Genomic DNA, 27025 nt, shown 5'->3' with positions numbered 1-27025 from the left:
CCTGGGAAAGTAACATGTTGTCCTTAGTCTTTTTAAATTTTTTCCACTCTGATATGTGCAGTTGCATCTCATTGTGGTTTTAATTTACATTTTTCTGGTGATTGATGACAGTGAGCAGTTTTTCACATGCCAATTGATCATTTGTACAACTTTTTGCCCAGCTTTAATGTCTTGTGTGTGTGTGTGTGTGCATGCACTATTTGAATTATAGAAGTTCTTAACATATGTTCTAGGTACAAGTCTTTGCGAATATTTGTTACCAATCTCTGGCTTATCTTTTCATTTTCTTAGTGATGGATTTACATGACCAAAATTTTAATTTTAATGAAGTAAAAAAAAAATTCATTGAGTCAAGTAACAAAGTTCCAGAGTAAAACCATATTTAAATTTTATTGCTTTCTCACACTTAACAGGCATTTATTTTCTCATATTTCTTAAAGCTGGAAGTACAAATCAAAGAGTCTACAGTTTAATAGTTCAGTTTGTTCTCTACTTCCAAAATGGTGCCTTGTTATTGTGTCCTCTGAAGTTAGGGATTCTGTGTCTTCACATAATGAAAGACAGAAAGACAAAAGTGCTAGCTAGTTCCCTGGAACTCTTTTTTAAGGGCCCCTAATCCCTTAGTGGGGATTCATGGGGCTGACATGTTCATGACTTCCCGAAAGTTCTCAATTTTTAATACCATCATGTTGGGCCTTATATTAAAACATACAAATTTTGGAGGGAACACAAATATTCAAACCATAGAGCACTCTGTTATCTGATATTTTTCCAGAGTTTCTCTTTAAAATTTTATTTAGTCTAATTCAGATATTTTGGTTCCTAGTTGGCAATGATATTTTTGAACTACAGAAGCTAGAGTGTTGGGAGTGAGGTGCACTTTTGTGTGCACAGGAGTGAAGTCAGGACACAAAAAGGGAGAGACAGAACATGAAAAGCACTTAGACTTCTCAGTAAAAAAGCCCAGTGTTCAAATCCTCTCACTAATTGTTAATTAAGCAGTTGTTGAAATTTGAACTCAGAATTCCCCCATGCAAAATTTGGGTGATTAAAATTACACGAAGTGCCTGGAAAGAATATCTAGCACATTACTAGCATAAGAACTAGGCACTCATAACAAGGATATGTTGCTATTATGGCAATTGTGTTTAAATTAGCAAATCATAGAATATGCATACATGGTTGGAACCAGTAACTTAAAGTTGGAGAGCTGGGTCCCTCACCAAGCAAACCAGATCACCCCACCATCCCCAACACTAGTCCTGCCCGTGTTCCATTCATCTCCTTCCTCTCTAACCAGTGAAGTGCTGATAAATGTTTAACAACTGGCTCTCCAGGGCAGAAAATCTCTGATTTGTAGCATTTGCCAAATTTCTATGTTATAAATACTTCTACCATGGGTCAATTGCAAGCTACTAAAGCATTGTCACTAAATGCAGAACTAGGAGGAGATGCACACAATCTGGTCTTCCAAGCCTACGTGTGTGGGCTTTAGCACATCCCTGTCTCCAACTCAATCTGGAGAGGTCACTTTTTTGTTGCAATAATACAAGCTTCTCCTGAACTCTTGACTTCTCTATTTGATAACAAGATTACAATTTGAAATAAAATTTAATCCTGTCTCACAAATTGACCACTCTACCTCAGCTTTAGCGTTACCACTAATAATCACCAAGTAGCTTCCTTACAAAGGCCTACATGATTTTTGTCCTTTCCTAACTCTTCAGAATCAGATTGTACACTTCCCAAGCCCCCAATACTCTTCCTAACCATATTTCCTGCTTATGCTTTAAGTCTTAGCTTAAATATCAGATCTGTGGGGAAGTAGTCTATAAGCCATTGACTATCTCCAATATGCAAAAAATTTCTTTGTTATATTTTCTCATACAATCTGATTTCTTTTTTTTTTCTAACAGTGTTATTTAAATTGGTGAAAATTTAGAAATAACTTCCACCTCCATAAAAAAGTAAATAGTTCAACAAATCAATACTAAATGTAATGACATTCTATAAACCATGAGCAATCATATTTTAATGACCTGGGTATATTCTCATGACATGAGGTAAATCTGATTTCTGTCTCAAAATGAAAGCACGTCATCACATAATTATAAACGTAATTATCGAATTAATTTCTCCTGCCCCATTCTGTGTAAATTCTGCAAGATCTGGGACTACATCTTTATTTTTCTGGATACTAGTTCTGTGTTTGGGAAAATGTAGGTACTCAATAAAAGGTTGCTACATTAGTACATTTATGAAAAAAAAAGTCATTAATTTGTATCTAGTTGTTCAAATATGCATGTTAGCTTTACCTAGCATTCACTGGATATGTACTATGTGCCAGAATTGTATTAGGCATTTTCAAAAATAGTTAAACAAAAAAATACTCAATTTTAATTAACTAATTCAACAAATTGTTTTTTGAGGGTCTGCAATAGATATTATTTTGCACTAGAGACTTAGACCTCTGGCTACTTGGAACAAGTATGAGCCTAAAATTCTTTGAGTAACAACATGGATCATAATCTCTAATATTTTCAAAGAACTCTGGTAGGAATCATATATCTATAAAATTAGTAGGAATCAATAATATTCCAAAAATACATGTCCTCAATTCAACTATTAGTATAGGCCCGAAGGAAGGAATAAATTATGTTTTGCTGCTCTTGTTATATAGGATTTGGGGGTTTGGGAAAAGGTCTCTTTGGTTTACGGGGGAAAAAAATGATTTGTTCAGTTTAGCAAAGATATTTGTGAATTTGATGGTAGAAAACTCTGAGCACAGATGGTCAGAAAAACAAAAGAGATGAACATGGAGAGTTTAATGGAAGGAATTGAAATTGCTAAGTTGGGAAGGTTTGTATTTGGTGCCAAATGTAGCACAGAAGCAAATGCATCGGTGCAGGGACACATTTATCAACTCAACACATGCCCATCCTGTGGCTCCATCCCACTTGACTGTACTGAGCAGCCACATTCAGTGGAATTGGCTGGAATCTCTTTATTTATTTATTTTTGGATGTGAAAATCTGTGCCCACTGCTCCAAAGTTCCCCGGGGTATAGCAACCATATCAATTACCAAGCAAAAACAAAGGACAAAGGAAACAAGAAAGTAAATGACAAAAGACTCAGATCCTGTTCCTCTAAGGTGGTGCTTCCAATCAATATGGAGGAATTAAGAATGAGCATAAAGGTAAGCCATCTGGCCAAGACTCAGAGGACATTTCCTGATTCTATTTATTTTCCTTGGGCTCATAGAAGCAGAAGTGGGGGTGTCAGGTAAGGCAGGCAAATCACACTTGATATTTCCTTCCTCATATTTTTATACAGATGAAGTCAAATAAACAGAAACATTCATTGAGGGAAAATGGTTCCAATAAAGTAAGTAACATGTTTATAACATGCTAAGTAGTATTTTCCTGTATATGTTTCTCTTTTAGTCCCCCCTCCACACTTGTAAACCACAGCCAAGTTAGTGAGGTGACATGCAAAATAAAATAGGAAATCAATTATCTATGAATTTATTAAAACTTTAATGTTAAAGGTCTTATGATTTAGTTCATTTTCACTATAACAGCAATAACAAACTCATCAAAGGGGATCTGAGTTTGACCTCTGGATGCAGAATTAAAAATGTAGATATATAAGATATCATGTCAGGTCGAAACTTAGGTTAGTCTTAATTGATACCTTGTAAATTTATTTACCCAACTCAATAAACCAAGGTCAAGAACTATGAATACTACATACAGTTCTTGACTGGATCTGTCCATTGCTAATTCATGTTTTAGAGTAGATTAAAAGACTTAAGCTAAGTAAAGAACCTGGAGAAAATGTTTTCATCTCCAGGACTACATGGGGACTGCTATAGGAATAAGGAAAATAAGGAATGCCAGTTCTTTTTTTTTTTTTTTCCTTATTTTTTGTTTCACTTTTCTTTTTCTGTCACTCTTTTCAACCCTATGTTTGGAATTCATTGTACAGTTTATCTCATTTTTTCAAAAAGAAATCTTTCATACTCTCAGGATATTAAGCTGAATAACTTCATATCTTCCACTTGAAATTGTGTCTCCTATTCAAAAAAGGGCAATCCTGAATCTAAATTCTAACTAAAGATCAGACAGACCAAATGCATGGCATTTCCATCAGGACAGCTAACATACATGATCATCTTCTAGAAAAATCTGCTGAGAATACTATAAGGTGATTTGCACTGTTCTTCTTTTAACTTTTCCTTGGCCTGTAATTGAAATAATTGGTTAATTATGGGTTATAAAGGATGAATTTAACAAATATTCCCATCTGAATTCCATACAAAGGATAATAGGAAGAATAACATCTTGAAATATAAAACAATAATTCTAGTTATCACTGAAAAAAAAGTGATGTGTTCTGCCCATTACTCAATAACAACCACCACTACTTTTTACAATTTTTATTTATTTTTAAGGGAAATTCAAACATACACAAATACAGTGGGATACTAAATAATCCTCATTTGTTTATTACACACCTCCAAGGATTATCACCTTCTTACTTTCTTATTCTATCTGTTCCTCAGTCCACACCAATTCCCCCTAGATTTTTTTAAAACTTTTTTCCATTACCTCTTTTAATTTATAGCTTGACTACTCAGTACTATCTTTAAATGGTGGGAAGGCATGCCTTCTACTACTATAATTACAAATTAAGCATTCTTGTACATACAGAAGACAAGGATCATGTGTTATGATCTAACTTTAATATAAAATGAGTCTGCCAAGGCAACTCCTTCCAAAGACAAGAACAGCAGATAACATTTCTGAAAACAAATACATTGCTTCTTGTCCTCTTGTCATTGACTGGGTTTTAGCCTGTCCTGTATTTCTTTCCCTTCTGAAAATACAACTGCTTCTTTTTCTGAAACACCTGTGATTGAAAGAAAACCATTCCTCGCATCACATCTGTGACTGGAGGTTAAAAAAAAAAAGTGACTTATTCTTGCCTATGTTTGAACTGAAATCTTACCATCATCCACAGAAGATGAGAATACCTTCTTGGCTTGTCCACTGGGCTCCACTTTAATTTACATATTGACCTGTCCCTCAATCCCATCCCATCTTGCATGACTTAAGGTGTTCTTATCAGAACTATGTTTGGAGTTAGGGGCTCTAGTCCTTCTCTAGGTGGCACTATTAGCAAAACATTTAGAAATGTTGACCTCTGGGATAATAAAATTAGTAGCATAGCTCCCCTCGCTGCATAGCAAAAATTGTTAACCCATCTTCTTATACTTTCTGAAGGTATGACTCCCAGGAAATAACCCTAGAGAGAAGAGGCCTGACTTCCAGAAGATTTTGTGTACTAAGTCCCTACTAACACAGGAGAGGGCAAATTCATTTATTATCATAGAGGCAGCATGTTTGTAATTTGCAATACACATATTTGATATTAGCAGCAATAATAACAATAAATGAGGCTATCAGATTAATTAACCATTCTCTTTGAGAGCAAAAGAGACACTAACATTTAGAAGGTGAAGTAGGAAAAATTTCACAGGCAGACCCAAGACTGTCCCAGGAAAGCCAAGTATATGATCACGCTGAGACTAGAATGAAGCCCTATATTAGAAGGACTCAGGACAACCAGAGACATCTGGAGGACCCTGGGCCCCTGAAGTTTGAGACTGGGCATTAAGGACAAGCTCTGGACAAAGTCAAAGATGACCTCTACCTTCTTTATGCCCAGATTCCCCTTGCTTAGAATACACACAGAGAAAATATTCTTAGGACCATGCAAATATTGGAAGAATTCAAATAGAAAAACTATAATTACCTTTTGCCTGGATGAAAAACCAAAGTTATTTTAGTAACCTAATATACACTCCCTAAAACAGATCTCTCCAGAGTCTAAGACTTTTGAAGAGTGAGAAGGAGAAGGACAATGCCAGGCAGGAAGCTACTTTCAGGGAGGTCATTGCAAATGTGTTAAAATATAACCAGCCATTGCTGGAAACTAAAGATCGTTCCCCCCCCCACCCCCAATGACCAGGCTTATTCAAGGTCATAGAGCTCAAGTTCATAACCAAGGTCCAAATTCTTTGGTTTTGAATCTGAATGAAATACTCTTTTTATCAAGCCAGTCAAAATGATCTCTTACTCAAAAAAATGTGTATTTTACCCATATAATATCCCACTGTTATAATCAACAGAGGTAAATTTCAAAAGCAATATGTAAGCAGTCAGAAAACCCTTAGATATATGTATTAAGGCCCTGTTACTATCTAGTTAAATACTTTTGAATTTTCCAGACTGTAGCCTTCTTTGTCCACTGGTTCTCTTCTCCCTTCTCCAGGACATTAAGTTATACTTCAAACATTCTGATAATCAGTTAAGTATTATAATGGGAAATGAATGTCAAGTTTGAGTTCAAATATGTACAGACTATCCAAACTTGTCTCTCATAAAATATGGTTTCATAGTGGGAGTGAAGCTACAAAAAGAGTCCGTTATTTTTTTGATATGTTCCTTTTTGTAATTGTTAATGTCAGTTGATAAGTAATTATAGCTAGGATCTTTTATGTACAAAATATATAACATTATATTTTATACATATGAGGTATGAATCTCAGTCCCGATAGTGAAGTATGCAAAAAAAATTGCATAACTTTATTGTAAATAAACCAATGTAAAATTTATTTTCAATCCCATCACTTTGGCTGGCCAGAAACTTGAATGTCACTCATTCTCTGGCTTTCTTTCCACCCACCCGACTTGTGCCTGAAGTCAAAGAACTAATGAAATGCAGTGGAGCCAATCCTGACTTATTAGCCACATATTTCCCCACATTCCCACTGAAGAGTGCATCCTCTTGAGACCGTGGCTTCTCAGATCTGGTAATACTCAGATGCTTCCAGGTTGCATTTAGGCCAGATGCTTAAGGGAAACTTCTTGTAGTCTCAACTGCCTAATCTCATTATGTAGCCTTTTGTCTCTGAAGTTTTGCTGCCTCTCTGGATGCTGTTAGAAAGCAGCATGAAAACTACCTGCTTTCAGAATCCACAGACCCTTCCTCTGCTCCTCCAGGAGTCATAGCGTATTTGTTATGGTTTGGATATGAGGTGACTCCACAGAGCTCTCTGTTAATGCAGGAATGTTCAGAGGTGAAGTGATTAGACTGTGAAAGCTGCAATCCAATCAGTGCATCCTAATTTGAATAGACTAAGTTGTGGTAACCCTAGTGGTGGTACATGACTGGAGGAACTATGTTGAGGGCCGAGAATCAAGTCGAGATGGCGCCTGGCAGTTTGCCAGGAGGCGTGGTTTGTGAAGCAACGCCACCACCGAGCCATTAAGATGGTGGAGATTCCTTATTGGCTGACTGCTGTATCTAGATGATGTTAATTGAGTCAAGCTGTGTGTAATTAGTTAGGTATATATACCTCTGCTGTCCCGCAGAGAAGCGGCTCCTGCTACCTTGGGTGCCCACTACTTTGAGTTCACTCACAATAAAGCAGTTCCCGTTTCAGCCTTCAAGTTGCTTGTCACCTCCCGGTTACTTTGCCCAGCCGGATTGCGGCAGAAGTAAGTCACTTCGGGACATGCTCTTGGGGATCATAATCCTTCCTGTTGGTGCCTTCCTTGCTTTCTGTTCTTCCTGGCTGACACCAACTGAGCAGCTTTCCTCCATCATCCCCTTCTGCCATGCTGTTCTGTTTCACCTCAGGCTTAGAGCAATGGGTCAGCCAACCATGAACTGAACCTCTGAAACTATGAGTCAAAATAAACTTTTTCTCCTCTAAGTTGTTCTTGTCAGGTATTTTGGTCACAGTCACGAAATGCTAACCCATTATCTGTGTAGACAGAAAATCTTCTCCCTCCAAGTTCTTCCAGATTCTTTTCTTTTCCACACACCCCTTTCTTCCTTCTCCTCCTTATGTAAAAAACCTGTAAGTTCTATGAGCTTATGCTTCTGGAAAAATAAATCCAGATAGAGCTGCAGTCTACCTCTGCCTCATACCTTTCCTAGCACTGACTGGATAAAGCAAAGGAATCAATTACTGGGAATGGGCAGAAGGAGGAAAGAAGAAAATGTAAGAAAAATGATAGAGGAATAAAAAGAAATTTCCATCTTAAAACATGCAGCCTGACATCAATTCAGTGCCACCACCCAAAGAGACTTGTGTTACCACAATTTTTTTTTTCTTTTTAAAAATTTGTTTTAATTAGTTACACATGACAGTACAATGATCTTGACATATCATACATTTGAATCAGATGGGGTATAATTTCTCATTTTTCTGAGTGTACAATTTTAAATAGGAAAACTAAAATTCAAGGTAGTTAAAAATAAATAAATAAAATTTTTCCCAGATTATAGGTCTAACTGACCCCAAAATATATAATCAAACTTGTGACATTCTTTATAGAAAAAGCTATATGACAGAAATGTAGGATATATTTGTAATTATCTATTTATTTGGGTTCTTGTATCTAATTATTTTGTTGAGTTATGAGAAAAATTTTCAGCCCTGTTTGAAATTAAAATACAGATGTACATTGTTTTTTTTCAATACCAGGAATTGAACCTGGAGACGCTTAATCAGTGTGCCACATTCCAGCCCTTTTTGATATTCTACTTTGAAAAGGGGTCTTGCTAAATTGTTGAAGACTTCTTTAAGTTGCTGAAGCTTGAACTTGTAATTCTCAGGCTTCAGCCTCCCAAGCCACTGGGATTACAGATATATGCCACTGTACCTGGCTCAGATTTACATATTAAAGATATTTGCTTTTAAAAAACACTTTTCTCCTGAACCTGACTAAATTGTATTAACTCCTTCATCAGTATTCCACAACCCAGGAAAAAATATTTTCAAGGAAGCTTAACAAGTTTTCATACCAGACAAGATTTGAACAAGAACAATCAGTCAGTGGAACATTTTTTGCCATGACTCTCCTGCCTGCTAGTCTCTGACTTTTAGGCATTTTGACAATGATGTCGTTTTTAATTGGCCTCATTGCAAATGCCTGCTCCTCACTTTTGGCATTAATTGCTAATTAATAAAAGCATGCAAATGTCAGTATGTCAGCACATGAGCCAATACCTGGATGTTGACGAAGCACATAAAAATTCAGTCTTCAGATTTGGAACAGGCAGAAAGTAAAGATTCAACAGGTTCTAACAGCCTTCCTCCAACTTGCCCTGATGGAGAGTCGGCTCTCACAAGACCCTTAACACCTGCCCTTTCCAAAGAGACTTAAATAAGAAGGTTCTGCATAAGCAAGATACTACAGGAGGACCAACATCTTCTGCACTGCCCACAGCAGGGAGAGATTAATATTAACTGGTATCACTAGTTGTTAAACTTGATGCTTTAGAAATAGATGTAAATACACAGAGGTCTATTGGCTCTAAGTGTGGCCAGCAGCTTTCAGAGAGAATGGCTGTCCTTACCAGTGGGCTCTGTAGAACACACTGCCAGTCTTCTATTCACTATGGTTTCTTCCCCTCCTCTCCGCCCCCTCCTCCTCCCCCTCCCCCTCCCCCTCCTCCCCCTCCCCCTCCCCCTCCTCTTCCTCCCCCTCCTCCTCCTCCTCCTCCCCATCCCCCTCCTCCTCCTCCTCCTCCTCCCCCTCATCCTCCTCCTCCCCCCTCCTCCTCCTTCTAACTTTTCATTGATATATGATAATCATACATCATAATTGTCTTCTTGATATTCAAGTAAAAGAACTAATGAAGCATGCCTTGGGCCAGGTTTTTGAGCCAGTATCCAGTCCTCAGCCAAAAGAATCCATCCCATATTTCCAAAGAAGAAGATTATTTCCCTAGAGGGAATTCAGAAGAAATTAGAAGCTGCAGAGAAAAGACACAAGTCCCACCCAAGCTGAGGTCTTGAAGGAGCTTGCTGAGAAAAGTGACATGAAACAGAAGTTCAGCAAACATAATCCAGGAGTTAGAGGAGCACTTGGAAATTAAGCCTAATCCAAACGAAGACAGCCCAAGCACAGCTTACTAAAGATAAAAAGAGGAATCTTTCTTTCCAAAATAGATAGAGGGTACTGTCTCCCACTCAATAGCTTGCAAATGCAAAGAGCCAAAGATGTAAGAAAGATTAAAATATAACACAGAATATGCAAAACAGAGTCAGTAAGACAGAAAGCCTCAAACAACATCATCTCTTCCATGACTACAATGCCCACTCTGCCATTAGTCTAGACATGCCACAATAGCTAAAGGTTGGTGATTCTACATGGATGGTCAGCAGATCTCTGAACAGGCAGAAAATTGATGCAACATGCAAATCCTTTCTTTCATTTTCATCAGTTAGACAAAAATGAAATATATTTCTATGGATGTTCATTTTTACATACAATTAAATAACTTTTAAGAAATCTACTTGATGTTCTAAGATTGGCACATGCAGTAATCCCTGCCTCACTGGCAGATTCACTTTTCAGTTTCAGTCAACCAGTCAACCACAATCCACAAACACTGCATGGCACAGTAGCACATCTTGCGGGGGGATGGGAGAGAGAGAGAGAGAGAGATCACATCAGATAACTCTTATTGCAGTATATATTTATAATTGTTCTACTTTATTATCTGTTATTGTTTTTAATTTCTTGCTAGGGATAATTTATAAATTAATCTTTATTGTAGGTATAAATGTTTTTGTAATAACGTATCATATGTTATTACATATATGGTTTCAAGCATCCACTGGGGGTCTTGGGATATATCTGCTGTGGATGGGGACATTACCATACTTAGTTTAGTTTGGCATCAGTACAGAACTGGGCAATGTCCAGAGGTCCACTATGTACATGCATGATCTAGTCAGACTTTGCAACTAGTTCATTTTCTGGAAGGATCATTCATTCTGAGCACATCTTTGGTGTTACAGTTACTAATATGGCATTATGTAAAAATGTGGATGTATAACCGATGTGATTCTGCAATCTGTATACAGGGTAAAAATGGGAGTTCATAACCCACTTGAATCTAAAGTATGAAATATGATATGTCAAGTGCTATGTAATGTCTTGAAAAACCAATAAAAAAAATTGGTGATGCTTTCCATTCACACCCATCCTTGCTTTTTAATTACAAACGCTGACTGACATTTCTCCACTAATAGTTTGGGAGTACTTGGTTCATCCTGCAAGTGGAATGCTACATGTTCCCATAAACACTGCTAGGGACCCACAGTTCATGTTTACCTTGGCACTTAATTATAAATCATTCACACCATAATTTTAAAACAGAAATACCTAATAGTTGCCAACATCTACTCCCTAAAAAAACAAATGCCCTTAGACAGTGGCCTTTAATTGTTCCCATCTATATTTGTTTTTCCTAAATGAAAAGTACTTTAGGGGAGACCTGGAGGCAGACAGAAAGAAACAGAGGCCAGGCTGGCAGTGACAGCTTTCAGGGTAAATCTGAGCGCCCCCTGAAATTGGAGGTAGGAAGAAGGGGTGTGCACTAGGGCTAAAGATGCACAAAAATTGTCCTGCATCATCATATCAAGCCAAATTTTCCTGGTTTAGCTGTTCTTACTCTATTTGCCTTTTAGGATGGTTTTCTTCTTTCATTCTCACATCAAAGTAGCTAAAAAGAGAATGTACAGAAGATAAGAGTTTAATGAGGCATTGTCTCCACACTTTTTAGATTACATCCTCAGAAAGTCTTCAGCACTTAATCCAAATATATGTATAGTCAATTATTTATAAATAATACTACCATACTATCAAATTATATAAATACTATGATATAAAAATAATTCTAATGAGATTTAAATAAATATTAATAGAAGTTCTAGTCATATTTTTCCAACCTCAATATATCATCCAACATAATTCTATTTTGAAGATTAGTGAATTTGATATTTATCTAAACTCATTTTAAATTAGTTTTTTTTCATCATTTGAGTCTGAAATAACAAAATTATACTGCCTTGCTTAACTCCTGTTCAAAATGTATTTGTGCCTGATTACTAAAGAGCACCAGTAGTTTCATTTTGTATGAAGCTCATTAATATCACAAACTCCATGAATACATCCTAATTCCTTTATTCCCAGTAACAATATGCTGATAAAAGAAAGTATCTCCTTATATTCATTAAATTCACTGTCCACCCTGAAGCCAAGTTCATAACCCACTAATCAGGTTGGCATAGGTATTATTCTCTTAATCCATGAATGTAATAAAAGTACACTAATTACATCCACACAATGCTACTGTATGTATGCAGGTAATTAAATACTCCATTCAGTCTCAGAAGGAATTTTCTGAGCAATTCTGGTCACACACTGGAAATACTGCCATATAGTTAAGCTTATAAGAGGTGAAAATCCATATTTTTATGAAGGAAAATTACGTGAGCAATGAACATGCACTGGTTTCCATATAAAAAATCTTATTTTATCAAATGATTAAAATTGCAATTGCTAATTCATTTTCCCACCCCAGAGATTGGCTGAAAACTGTCAGCCTCCTTTTAGACATTTACAGGAAGCATAATCTCACCTTGTTAATCATTTTATAACCAGCTCTCAACAAGTCGATATCTTACCTAGTCTCTAATCTCAAGATTCATATTCTTTTTCTTTGTTGCTCATGTTGAATTTTTCTGACTGCCTTGTCCAAATCTGGTCTGCTTTTAATATTTTGCTTTCCCGTTGCTTAGATTTAGTTTTTCTGACTGCTTTGAACTCAACTTGTTTGTTTAAATTTTTTTCTATGTGCTGGTATTTGGCACTAGCATCACCATGGCTTTTCTCCATGGAATCTCATTTTTAATGGTTATTTGGGGCATGAACTATGTATCACATTTATCTCTTAATGTCTTTAGCACTTTTTGTTATGAGAAATAATACAAGTTTACTTAATCTATTATGAAATTTGGCTAAATACAGTCACAGAGAGTACTTCTCCTTGTTTTCAAAATCACGGTGGATGAGTACAGATGGCAGGATTTTCCAACATTTAAGGCCAATTATTTTAAAGAATTCATAGAAGTATAAGCATACATTATGAAATTATAGTTAAGAAAATGATAAAAAGCAAAGTGTATGTGGATTTAGAGCAAAAGTCATTTATTGTTAAGCAAGAGAATTCCATCAGATGTTATAAAATAAGAAAGGAAAGGAAGATGTTGGGAGTCCACAGGGGCAGAAGTCTGAGGTCACTGTGAGAGTATCCCTTTCCTATTTCATCATTGCTATTCCATCCACCACAGTGGTGTACACTGTGGTTGTTGCTTTGTTCATCACTCCTCAGGGGGACAGGCCATGACAGGACAGGCCCAGGTACAGAGTGAGAAGACCACTTATGCAGCTACAGGGGGTGAAAGGCTGCTCCTGGATACGAAGGACCAATAACATAACAAACAAAACCACATCTATTTCTTTTTTCCTGCAAATTCTACAAAACTCTGGAAATAACTCGGTGGTTAATATCATAGTAGTGAAAACCAGGGAGACTTTAGGTAAATTGAGTGGACTGAATATCAGTTCCATCACCTACAGTTCAATGACTTGGGGAGAGTTACCAAACCTCTTTGTGCACCAGTTTCCTCCTCCGTAAAATGAGAATAGCAGGGGTACTTATTTTATAAGGGTATTAGAAAGATGAAATTGTGCATATATTTCTAAATACTTACAAGAGTGTCTGGTCTATAAATATGGTACATGTTTTGTTAAATTAAAAAGTACAATAAGTAAAATATCCCTCCTCTCTTCAGAACTTTCTAATTTCTTCTTATCTTGGTCAGCATAAAATTCAAGGTCCTTCCAATAGTCTGCTGCCTGTGATCCATTCTCCATTCTTGCCTGGCTTCATCTTCTCCTTTGGATTATGCAAAGTCGCGTAACTGATGTCTGGCCAAGGCATGTACACTGGTAAGTGTGGATTGTGCTCAGCACTATCCCAGTTCTAACACTGAAAGTCCCACATCCTGTGAAACCCCTTATTCCTGTCCTATGACTTCCTACTCTCTTCTACCATCTGCTGGATATCAATGTCCACTGTGACTGTGAAAGTCACATGCTGAACATATCACTGCCATCAGCCTGGGCTTCTGAATAAACCAGTTATCACCCCTCCTCCCATTGGAGTTTATGCAACAAAAATAAATTTCTACTCCAACAAACCATTCAGATTCCATCATGTTAACTTAACCAACAACTAATTATCATGATAGCCATTCAGGCCTCCTTGTTCCCCAAACAAAATAAGAATGCTTAAAATGGCCATTCACTCTGCTCAGAATGATCCTCTCCACACATCTGCATGGTTGACTTTTTCCTCTTCATCCATTCTTTCCTTAACTCTTGTTTCCTATGGCACCTCCTCGATCCTTTTATTCAAAATATTAGCCCATCAAATACTCATTTCTTTTTTTCTTGCCACAGTATCTTCAGCTTCTAATTTATCCTGTACTATACTCTCATTTTTTATGTTTGTTGTTTATTATCTACCTTGCCTCTCTGACTTGAACAAATAGAATATACATTCCATGAAGCTTGAGAACTCTGTTTTGATCAGGATCCTAGCACATTGCCTGACACACACTACGCACTGCATAAATATTTGCTGAACCAATGAATTACTTCAATTCATTTCACTTTCTCAGTTGACCAAATTGGTGAAATTAAAACAAAACCTGAGACTTTTCCTCCCAAGGGCTAACACACTTGATAGAGCTTTAATGTGATGATTCCTTCCAACCACTTCCAGAATATTGTAATGGATTTGAGAAATTATGGACAGAACAATCCTGCTATTTACTGTTTCACAATAACCTTCATTTCTGATTTGCATCCAAATTTCTCCAAAACAGAGACTCTAAACTGAATATGTCTAAAATCAGATGTTAAAGTCTGTGGATGTTTTGGCACTTGTAATCACCCTAATTACTGGCTAGACTTCCCTGTGCCTTGCATCTTTTTGATGCTGTAGCATTAAAGCTGTGGCAATAGCTTACTATAGACACTTCATTTCCTTTGCCTCTCTATTACATGCTTACATGCCTGAGTCATTCTGGGCATTTCAAATAGTGTTAGAGACATATCCAACGCTTACCCCTCTAAGTTGTAAATTCTTATGCAAGTTGGAGGCACAGAATCTTAGAAGAGGGTGAAGGGATAATTCAAAGTCAATTGGTTCTGCCATGGTTTCATTATCCAAGACTAAAGAACATATTGTTCATATTTGGTTTCTTGCTTAGAGCAAGTACTGTGTACCAGTCTTTGTGGCAATGATTACAATGCAGAGATCCACAGGTCACAGTTTGTATCTTCTTTTCATCTCATCAATAAACAGAACACGAGGCATCACTTGCTCTCTGGGCATTCTTTTTGGTCCAAGTTTCCAGCTAATCAGGATTTGGATTTGGCAGGAACAGCATCCCTGAGTGATTGCTTTCAGAGTGCAAGGAGCTTTTGTATTCAAGGGAATGTTACCATGGAGAAAGTCCTCCATCCACTGACAGGATCAGTATGATTCTGGAAAAGATTAAACAACCCACTACCGCGTAATTCCATTGTTTATTTATATACCTCTGAGAACCATTTCAGAACTGCTGTTATCACTGAAGGGTGCATATTCACAGAAGCTGCCTAATGAGAGATGAGTTTTGAATAACTTGTGACAGAGGATCTGATTCAAAAATCTTTCAGAATTAATTTTTTATGATGCATATTGAAATTATTTGCCTATGTACTCTTTCAATCAACCACCCAATTGACTATTTATGTAGAATTGGGCAAGGGGTCTGCATGGTATAGTCAACAAATCTCCTTCTGTGACCTGGAGGAACTTGCAGACCAATAGCAAGGGTAAGGAAGAGCAAACAGGAGAAAGTTAATTCAGTGCCTTCCCATAGTAGCAGGAAGGGAGAAGGGAGGCTCCTAACCCAGGTGCAGTTTTCTAGAGAAGATGAGTGAGCACAGGAAGTGGAGGTGATAGTCAATGTGGTGTACCAGGGTGACTACAAGTAGTTCACTGTGTTGGATTGTGGTTAAGGATTGTCAGCAGATATGACAAAATGGGGAGGAAGCTTGAGAGGCAGGATTCTGTCTACTGTATAATGGAGTTGAGTTCTACTCTCGGTATAAAGAAAGCCACTACAGGTTGTAAACAAAGAAGCAATGTTATCACTTGGGCTCTTTCCAAAGTTCTATGAGTTGCAGTCGAAGTATTTGAAAGTCTGGGATATTAAGAAGACATTTTTCCCTCGTTACCTTTCCTTGAAAAAGTTTACTCTTTTCTAAAGAAGTCAAAGGATTTTAAATGGTTTAAAAAAAAAAAAGTAAACAAGCAAAAATAGGAGACTGAGAGACCTTTACTGACAGACTCTTCCTGAACACATCCAAGGACAATAATGGCTCCAAGAATAAAGGAATTACCAAGACAATGAATGAAAATGAATATAATGTAATTGTCAAGTGAAGATTAATGTTTCCATTCAACAGAATAAAGAACACTGGAAAAGTTCAAGAAATCAGTTTGAGAGACTTTACAAATTTGAATTATTGGTAAAATAACTGCAAGGCATCAATACTCTCTGTGTTGTTCTCACATTTTTTAATCTTCACAAGCCCAATTAGGAGGAAATTAGGAAAAGTCCAATAAGGAGGAAAAAATGAGTTCTCCATTTCAGAGTCTTTGAACTTTTTTGACTGTAACCTATAGTAAGAATTATATTTCACATTATTCTACACAGATCCACAAAAATAGAAACAAAACAGTAATTACCCTCATTGTACATAATGCACTTTGATATTTTTTGTTTTGCTGCTATTTTTATTATCTCTTCACAACATAGTACATTTAATCATTGTGAACAGGAAAGTTCAACCTAAGTTACAAGGAGCGCTCTGGGAACATTTTGTTCTTTAGAAAGGAAAGCTTTACACTGGAAAAAGTGCTGGACTTTGAAATCAGACCCAGGTTCAATCCTGGTTTCACAATTTACTAACCATGCTGCCTAAGGCAATATGCTTACCCCTCCAGGACATGGGACAATGACACAGTTCTCCCTGACTGATTTGGTATTCCCTCCATTCCAGACCTTGTGCTAGTCCACACAACAGAAGGAGGAAGAAAGGATACAATCCTAATACCAAGTTAGAGGATTGTCACACTGATGAAATTGATGGACCCTAGAAAAGGGTCTGGAATATATTAGCTCAGAAATTAATGAACTTCTTATCCAAGTTTTACTCTATAAAAAAACAACTCAGCACATTTTTAAATGTGCAATAGTTTAATGAGATTTGGTATTATTAATGGCCTGATGGCATAATTGTAAGGATTTTCCTCATAAGTCTTATTGTTTTTTAATGTACAACTGAAAGAAGGCAAGAAGTTTTGAAATGTATTAATGGTTATACAGTAGAAACAAGTTAAATATGTGTGTGTATCATCAGTTATAATCAATCTTTTATAATTATGTTTGTGCTTATTGATTGTACAGAGACAAGCAAGAAAGTTTTGCATATAGATCCTATATGAATTCTCATTACTAGCTATGTATGTGTGTGTGGGGGGCACTGGGGATTGAACCCAGGGGCGCTTAAACCATTGAGCCACATCCCCAGCCCTATTTTGTATTTTATTTAGAAACAGGGCCTCACTGAGTTGCTTACAGCCTTGCTTTTGCTGAGGCTGGCTTTGAACTCACCATCCTCCTTCCTCAGCTGCTAGAGCTGCTGGGATTACAGGTAGCTATTGTTTTTTGAATAGACTATTTTTATAGTAATTTTAGTTCACAGAAAAAGAAGGGGGAAACTACAGAGAGTTCCCAAAGACTCCTTGTTCCCACACATTCATAGCCTCCCCTCTATCAACATCTCCCCAAAATAGCATATTGTTACAATCAATGAGCCTACTTAATACATCTATTGAAAACTCACACTTGACATTGGGATTTATTCCTAAGCTGTGCATTCTATAGGTTTGGACAAATGTAATGACAACTATTCACCATTAGAGTAGCATATAGAGTATTTTCACCATTCTAAAATGTCTGCCTGCTTTGCCTGGTAGACTCTCCCTCCCACCTAACAGAATATAATATCTCAGGATATTATATTCACTTGTTTTTTCAGTTCTTGGATACTATGTTCAAATCTTTTCATGTTTTCTCTTTGCTTTTCAGCTTTGGAGTTTCTTTTGACATATTCTCAAGCACACAGATTCTTTTCTTAGCCATATCTAGTTTGCTAATGAGTCCATCAAAGAAAGGCATTCTTATTTCTGAGACAGTATTTTTTGATTCTACCATTCCTTTTTTTTTTTAGAATATTTCTATCTTTGTTTATATCATCCATCTTCTCCTATATGTTGTCTACTTTTCCGTTACAGCTCTGAACACGTTAACCATATTTCTTTTTAATTCACAAGCTAATAATTCCATCATCCCTGCCCCATCTTCATGTACTTCTGATGTTTGCTCTCTCTCCTCAAACTGGCATTTTGCCTTTTAGTATGCCTTGTAATTTTTTTGTTGAAAGCCAGACATGATGTACTCCAGTTCACAAGTTTTCAGCCATGTGATGTAAGGTGTCTGGGGAGGGAACATATTTCACAGACTTATACAGAGACTTTGCCCCACAAACTTCACAGGCACTTCTCAGGTTTTCCTTCCCTTGAGATGGGCAAGATGGCTAGCATAGCTGGAATTAAGTATTCCCCTTCCCTAGGTTGGTTAGACTTGGATAAAATACCTGTGGATTAGGCTCTGATAGTGAGAAACAGATGTGACTCCATTTTTGAAAATAAATAAATAATAGCAGCTTCTTCCTCAAGGCCTGTCCAAGGAGGGGGCAGCGTAACCCTTGTCCTTGGAAAAACCCACAGAGCACTCCTAAGCACATACCCACTCTGCTGAGTTGTTTGTAAATAACAGGAGAGGTCTTCAGTGCCAGGTGTCCTTCACTCAGTTAGGCTAGGTGAGGACCCATAGCAACCCCTCTAGCAACCTCCAATCAGCATGAGACAGGGAAAATACCTTGAATGCCAGATGACCCCCCCCCCAGTAGTTTATAGTGGTTGATAACATGTTGGGAAACCATGTAGTTTAGCAAGTACACCCCTCGTGGCCTAAACCAATCAGTTCAAACAAATCCCCCTCTTGTACTAACCAATCACCCCTACCCAACTTGTTCCCGCCATTGAATGTGCTAATCAATGTTAAGAGTTGTTGTTTGACTTTCCCATGGTATGAAATGATTTGCTGTGTGATGTTGTGTTGCATAGAGTATCCCCCCAAACCTATAAAATCTCACTGAACAAAGGACCAGGACTCATTCCCTGCGTTGGGAACGGTTGTGAGTCCAGGCTGGAGCTTGCAATAAAGACTCTTGTGTGATTGCAACCAATTTGGCTCCTGGAGGTCTATTGGGGTCCCAGAATCTGACATAACAATAGAACTATTGCTTTGGAGGCAGGCCCTATTGAGAACAGAATGCTCTGGAGAGTTTCAAAGTGGTTTCTTTGCCCCTCCTACTGCAAGTGTGATGAGATATTTTTTTCCTCCCACATTCACTGTGATGCTGGAGCTGCTGGAGGTAAAACTCACAACAGTGTGAGGGTCCTCCTATGGCAATGCCCCTTGGAGTTTTTACCTGTCAGTTCCTCTGCACTGAGCCTCTAGCGATTTGTCAGTTACAGTTGAGGTTTTCCTAACCTGATACTGGCTCACACAGAGGTTTCTCTTTGCAGGTTCTGGTCTGATAAATTACCATTCTCTGTATTCAGTCAGCTATCTCTCCAATATGGGGGTGAACAGCAATTTGTCATATAACCTACCTCCTCCGATGGATATAAGTTGTTGATTTTTTTTCAGTTTATTCACCTTTTTTACTTCTTGTTAAGATGTTAACAATAACTTCCAAGTGCCTTCTTATGCTGGACTAGAAATTAGAAGGAAAGATAGCTTTTATTATTATTTATCCTCTTTTTTTGAAACTTATAGGTTATATTTGAGTTTTCAGTGGTAGGAATAATATTATCTGTTAATACAAATAGAAACTTGTGTTTCAAGGATTTACCATTTTATGCAATGTTATTCAATTTATACTCTGATAACAACTCCTAAATCTAAGTGATTTGGTTAACAAATATTTACTTCTTGCCCACACATCTGCAGATCAGCAGCAGAAAAGTGGGGGTAGGTTATAGTCAGCTGGGTCAGCCACACCCTGGAACTGGGTCACCACACAACCAACCCCATTCCAAAGGGAAAGCCACATGAATAGGATGTGTTACCTTGTTTTAGGAAGCAAAGGAAAAGTTAGAAACTTTACAATACCACGGAGATTAGAAAACTTTTAGAAAAGTTTGTAAACTCTTGGAATAATCCATTTGTTGAATGTACCATAAAAGCTTCAGAACCTAGTATTTTTATCTGTTGTCATTAAAAGAAATTTGAAATATTATTTCAATTTCTTCAGTCGCTATGTGTCTTTCGGATTTTCCATTTCTTTCCTTTAAGTATATTACATATTTCTAGAAATATATATATATATTTCATTTAACCTTGCAAAATTATTGAAATCAAACTTTTTTAAATGTTATCTGTTTTCCTGAGCTCTGTTGAATCCATAGTTAAGTAAATGTGTCATTTCTAATGTTCTTTTTTCACTGTTCCATATTACCACAAATTTTTGTATTTTATTAAATATCTTCATGGAATCAACTTTTTATTATGTTATTTCTCCTGATATTATTTTTGATTTGTCATTATAGTGAATTTTAAACCACACTTTCTAAAAAAAATCAATGATATACTACATATGATGAGAAGCACTCATCTACTTCCTGTGTATAAAAATGATGCCCAATTATAGATGAGTATATTTTACAGTTATTTCAAAGGTTGAAGAAGTTGTTAGCAGATTGAACACAAATATTTATAGTGCAAATTATCTACAGTATAATCATCTTCTGTGCTGCCTGTAATAACCTTGACAAATTTAGGTAAGTTTTTAAACTAATTAAAATTTTTCAAATAACCTTTCCGGAAATTAATATGTACATGTCACAGAGATGTTTCTATCTGTGCTTAGAGCTTAATAATAGGCACATATGTGTGTAACATTAATAGAGGTATGCTTCTTTTGTTATGGCAAATGTCACTTTTCTATACTATATCAACATTACACTGCATAACAAATGTATGAGGCAAGAATATACAAAGAAAATAGATGCTTCAGGGTAATTATTTTGAGAACTCTTAAATATAACATTGTCTAGATTTAATAGAGCTTGTGTCTTAGAGAACATTACAAATCCTACAGCTATCATGAAAGAAATTGTTTTTTAAAATATTCAGGCATTTTATGTTTCTCTATTCACTATCCACATTTATATATATTTTTAAATGTCAAAATTAATCTACATCATGGCTTACTAATTTAGTTTCTTTTCTTCATTATATAGGACTTACCAAAGCCATATGCTATACTATTCTAGCTTCTTCTTATCCTTTTGGATCAAATATTTACATCAAAGGATCCCTTACTCTTTTTAGTCTTCCTAAGTATATTGTAACATCAATTTATATTCTTGAGTTTTATAATTTTTTTTGAAAGAGAGGAATACAAATAAGCAGAGTTACAACAGTTAATTTTCTACTTTCTGCACAAGACAGCATGATTTGTTTTTGCCTGCAACACAGGAAAAAATAGTACATGTTATTACAAGTTTTTTAATGTAATATTTCTACTTCTGTGAAGAATGTCCTTGGTATCTTGCTGGGTATTACACTAACTCTAAATTGCTTCGGGTAGTATGAATATTTTAATCATATTAACCCTTCAAGTTCATGAATAAGAGGTCCTTCTATTTTTTTGTGTGTTCTCGTCAATATTTTAATCAATGTTTTATAATTTTTATTGGTGAGGTATTTTCACTCCCTTGGTTACTTATTCCTAGATTTTATTTCTTGCCATGCTAGGCAAGTGCACTACTGCTGAACCACAATCCCAGCCCCTGCAACCATTTTGGATGGGATTCCTTTCATGATTTATATCTCAGCAAATGCATTTTTGTTATAAAATGCTACTAATTTTTTTATGTTGATTTTATAATCAACAACTTTATTGAATTCACCTATTAGTTCTAAATATCATAATGGAGTCTTTAGTTTTTTTCTTTATAAATACACATTTTATATGTATATATACCTATATATTTTTCTTTATAGATTTCACATCTTCTGTAAACAAATAATATATACTTCTAAGGCATAAGTATATGATAAGTTAAAATTCTATTTTACCACTTTATTGATAAAATCTGTTTATAATCATTAACTGATTCATTAAGGATTACTCAAAATGTAAATGAATAATAAAAGTTATTTTAACTTTATTTTAAGAATAAGTTACTTTAACTTATTTTGGCTTATTTAACTTAGTTCAATATTTAACTTATTTTTAGGTATAAAAGTTATTTTAACTTTTATAAAATAACTTTTATACCTATGAAATATTTTTTAAAACTCATAAATTTTTTCATGTTTGCAATACATTGAAAATTATAAAATTTAGATACACAAAGTTGTTTAGTAAGAAAGTCTGATAAAATAATTTTCCTTATCATTTTTGGCACTTTAGTCTAATCAGAATGGGAAAAAAAGAGGTAGCAAATATGAATATATGAATTTAAGGTATCTGGAGATTTGTTTTCTTTTGTTCATGATAAATTCTCTTTTTCTAATTAAAAACATACAAATATGAGAGGTTTGTTTTTGTTTTTGTGTTTGGGGCTGGGATTAAACTTAGGGCTTTGCATGCATATTAGGCAAGTGCTCTGGACTTAGCTACATCCCCAGCCTATAAATTTTTTAAAAAAATAATGTTGAATGCAAAATAAAAACATTAATCCTTTCAGAAGGAAAAACTGGTGAACTTGATTTTATGTGATAAACATCATCATCCAAAGTACATGTATAAAGACATGAATTGGTGTCAACATACTTTATATACAACCAGAGATATGAAAAATTGTGCTGTATACAAGTAATAAGAACTGTAATGCATTCCACCATCATTTATTTTTTTTTAAAATCAATTTTAAAAAATAAAAAAGAAATTCAAAGTATGCAAAAGTTTTAAAACATTGAAAGATAAAGTGAATGAAGCATTTGGGGATGTGTGGCAACTTGAAAGTATTATCATGTAATTGAAGTCCCAAAAGAAAGTGGGAGATAGATAAAACGTACTTAAAGAATTAATGGTCCACAAATATTCAAATTTGATGAATACTTTAAGCCCAAGAATTAAAAAAACTCAATGAGCCCTAAATACAAGAAGCATGAATAGAACTATACCAAAAAACATCATCATAATGTTGCTTGAAACAGTGATAAGGAGAAAATATTAAATGCAATAATAGAAGAGAAAACACATTATGCACAGAGAAAGATAAGAGTCAAAATAGACTTCTCGCTAGAAATAATGCAAGTCAGAAGACAGAGGAACAACATCTTAAAATACTGAACAAAAAAAAAAAAAAAAAACCATCAGCCTAGAATTCCATACTGAGAGAAAAATATCATTCAAAAGTGAAAGTGTCATAAAGACATTTTTAGACATGAAAAATCTAAAAGAGCTTCATCACCCAGAGAACTGAACTATAGAAAAATTAAAAGAAGTTCTCACACAGAAAGATAGGATAGGGTATAAGAGCACAGGAAATGATCAATACGTAAATAAATATGAAAACTTTTCCTTTTATTTTCAAAAGAAATTATAAAAACAAAAATAATGACAATTTATTGTGCTATTAATAAAACTTATAAAAATAAAAGGAATGACAATAACTTTGAAGGGAGAATTGGAAGTATTGAGTTGAATAGTTTTTATATCATGTATGAAATCATATGTTACTTGATGAGATAATCAAGAACATATGAGATAACTAGAAAGCAGACTAGTAAGATAGTAGATTTACACCAAATTTTATCAGTAGTCACATTTAATATAAATGGCCTCAATACCAGATTGGATGAAAATCAAGATCCAACTATTTGCTATCTAAAGGAAACCTATCTTAAACATAAATGTACAGAAAATTAAAATTAAAATGATAGAAAAAGATGCGCTATGCTAATACTGCTATAAAGTAAAACACAATAGCTATATTATCCAAGAATATTTCAAAGCAATAACTATGACCAGGAATAAACAGTGTCATTTTGTGCTGCTAATGGAGTTAATTCATCAACATAACATAAGAGTCCTAAATATGTATGTACTTCATATCACTTCTTCAGAATAAAGAACAGAAATAAGGAATAGAGAAAGCCACAACTATGCTCAGAAATTTCATCATCATACCTTTCAGTAATGGATAAAACAAGTAAAGAGAGAGAAGATTTGGACAAAGGACAACAAGAGTAGGCTGTACCAGTTTAATTAAATTTGGAAGCCCTCATAGGGAAAGGAGAAAAAAGAACAGGATAGAGAAAAACAATGCAACCATGAATAGTATCAAATGGTGGACATTCTGAAGTATGCCAGATGGGATGGGAGCAAGTGCAAAGATGGATGAATCAGCAAGAATAGAAGATAAGCAGAGACAAAGGGGGGTAATGAAGATTTAGGTACATTTGAGTTAAGTAGTGAAATTAAGGAATCCTACAAATCCTTCTTCTGTCCCCTTATACCTTGGTTACTTAGAACCATTGTGGGCACCATGTGGGCCTGTGTGGTTGGATGCCAATATAGATGTATGATATCCAAGGTCGTTTCCACCTTTAGACTTTATGTCATATTTCTAATCTAATGACCTAATCAGCTCTTTCTCTTTTCCACGGTGACTATTCTAAAAAGTCAGCCTTCTGTTTAAGTCACTACTACGTCCTTCCTACCTGGGGCCTGTTTGCCCTCAGATCCATTTGTCCATTCTCTGGCTCCCTTCTGCATTTCTGAAGATTGTTCTCTGCTGCTGCCTTTCCACAGTAGCTTATTGTTGGTTCCTCGAAGAGCAAGTGGAAGATACAAGGTGAAACAGAAGAAGCCTGAACTTATTTTACTCTTCATTTCTGCTTGAGGCAGATGCAGCTGTTCTATAAAGTCTGGTCCAGAGGGTGAGAATCCTCAATACTCTGAAAAAAAAAAAAAGACTTTGCCCCTTTGTTGGTAATGATCTTAGCCTACTAAGAATACAGCTTCTACCCACAAGTTCAGGCCACTAGGTTCCAGATGCACTGCCTTCTCCTTCTGTCCCTGTATCCTAGAGGTGAGAGTGGCTTCTCACTCATGCTAATCTCTGGGATAAATGAACATTTCTGCTTTCTTAACTCTTCAATCACCCGTGTAACCAATTAGCCATGTTAAAATTAAAATTTCTCTATATTAAATATTCATATGGTTTATGTTATTGTCTTATGTCTGAGGCTAACAATCCAACTCTGAGAGGCCTTTTCCCTTGCCTCCTTTGAAATCACTTTGTTCATATATTTACTCTGAACATCATTTTAGCCTTGTGTCATCCTTCTTATGTTGTGCACCTTGCTTTGGGCCATATTTCCCTCTGTCTTCTTTGGTCTTTCTTTCCCGGACACACTTCTACAGAGAGCGATCTGCACCAGCAGCCTGCACCACCTCACCTCCCATTCACTTCTGAACCCATTCAAGTCCAGTGCTCTCCTCACTACACAAATAGACCCCCTCTGGTTCTCCTCCTTAATCACTACTCAGAACCCTCTGTGGGCTTCTCACCCTGGGAGTAGATATTCCTCTCTTTTTCTGTTTCCTTGTTCACCCCCTCCTGTCCTCAGCCTCAATATATTCTCCCTGGACAATCTTATGCATGTTCGTGGCTTTAATTATAATCTTATTGCTTATGACTTCCAAATTTATAGCTAGTTCAAACATCTTGCCTGTTCTAAATCCATATGTCCAATGCCAATGTCTTCTAGTTAGCTTCACATTCTCAAATTCAACATATTCAATAAGAGAATTACCTTACTCCATAAGCATATTAGAAATTACATGAGTCATTGTATAATATACTATATTATACGTCATACCTACAGCTGCCATTTTCCTACCACCAACATGTTATGGGCCTTGTCTACTTTATCTTAAAGGAAAACAACCAAAACTTCCTGATAGTCTCCCTGTTTCAAATTTTAACCCTGTCTGCTTTCCAGTTTGCTACCAGAAAATGGTTGATATTTCAGTTTAAACCATGTCATTGGCCTAGTTCTAAATGTTCCAATGGCTCCTTGTTACACCAACTGATAAGATCAAAAAGCTTTATCAATCCCTTACTGCCAAAGCCTCTGCCTGCCTGTTTGGCCTTATCTCGTATAACTGCTATTCCCAGAACACCTTATATCCTCATGTGAAGGACCCTTGCCTTCCATACCCTTGGGAAAGATATACTCCCTTTGTATGCTGGCTCTCTCCTTCTATATTCTTAAAAATTCCTATTCATTTCTTGAACCTTCCTCTCAAAAACATTCTCTATAGGATTTCTAAGAATCTGCCAGTCAGCCTTAAGTGTTTTTTTCTTCCATACACCTGTTTGCACTTTGAGTTTCATAACCCTAGGTGTTGAAATAATTCAGTGAAAAAATTCATGATGAATCAGAGCATGTCTTCACACCAATAAGATTACATAAAGATACCCAAAGTAGGAGGAGTCAGAGTGGGAAAGAAACTACAGAGGAAAAGGAATTTAGATATAGTTCAATTCCTTGGTCATTGAAACTGAGTTCTGGAGAGAAGAAGGAGGGTGGAAGGTGGCTGGTGATAACACAAGGTCCAGAGTATTGCAGGATCTGAAAGTGAAGAAGCTCAGAGCCTCTTCCTTAGAAGACCCCCAAGGAAGCAGTCAAACAATAGGAGAAAAAAAATGACTAAACACTGTATCTCAGTAGACGGGAACTCTCAGAATGGAACCGAAGTGGATGAAGAACACATTGTGGGTCTGAGAGCTATGTGCAGCCAGAGGGAATCTTATGCAGCCCCACAGTGTATTTTCCCGCTCTGTAAGTCCAGCAAAATTAATTTCTGTGCA

This window comes from Callospermophilus lateralis, chromosome 15 (assembly GCF_048772815.1).
Source record: "Callospermophilus lateralis isolate mCalLat2 chromosome 15, mCalLat2.hap1, whole genome shotgun sequence".
NCBI classification, from domain to species: domain Eukaryota; kingdom Metazoa; phylum Chordata; class Mammalia; order Rodentia; family Sciuridae; genus Callospermophilus; species Callospermophilus lateralis.
Note: the sequence above shows the minus strand (reverse complement) of the source record.